The sequence below is a fragment of the Meleagris gallopavo genome, chromosome 11 (assembly GCF_000146605.3).
Source record: "Meleagris gallopavo isolate NT-WF06-2002-E0010 breed Aviagen turkey brand Nicholas breeding stock chromosome 11, Turkey_5.1, whole genome shotgun sequence".
Lineage (NCBI taxonomy): Eukaryota > Metazoa > Chordata > Aves > Galliformes > Phasianidae > Meleagris > Meleagris gallopavo.
Genome location: NC_015021.2, coordinates 11,283,347 through 11,284,088, shown reverse-complemented (window position 1 = coordinate 11,284,088; position 742 = coordinate 11,283,347).

The window sequence follows — 742 nt, the reverse complement described above, 5'->3', positions numbered from 1 at the left end:
TTCTTGGCCAGCTGCACTAAATCTGCTCTCGGAGCGGGGGAGGGAACTGCAGCAAAAATAATACAGAGAGGCGAGCAGCAGGGAATGAAGTCCTAGCCAAGACTAAGAGCCTTAAATGAAGAGGTATCAGCACTTGGGCTGAGGCTGCTTATGGGCAGATTTTAGTTTTGTAGACCCTTTGGTGCCATTTCTGGAAGGGCTCCCAGGTGTCAGTCTGTCTCACACACACACAGTTGCAGAGATGCCTCTGTCTGCAGATGGCTGAGCCATGCTGCTGCTCATTGCTGTGGTGGCTTTGTGGGTCACAGCTCTGCGCAGGAGCAATGGGTCAGCACCAACCAGCAATGGGACAGTCCCACCACTGGGAAACAGCCAAACTAAAGCTCACAACTCAACCAGCTACACATGACAGGCAAAACAAAGCGTGGAGCAGTAGGCATGAAAAGAAAGACAACCATGGTTCGGATAGATGGAGAGCAACCCACTCCTCTCCCAGGAGATGGAGGAGTAGTGTGCTGAGCAGGCAGGATGACAGCAATGTGGGAGGGCAGGAAAACACTTTGCACGTTCCACTCAATGACTGCAGGGCAAAGGAGAGTACTTGGCCGCTTTGTATTGGATTATGTTTTCTCCATTTGTCTTTGCTTGCTTTAGCTGTCCACTTCTTTCCATTAGCAGCTGCTGGTGCTCACTCCATTGTGCCCCTTCATCCATTCTGTCCCAGCAGCACACCTCCACGATA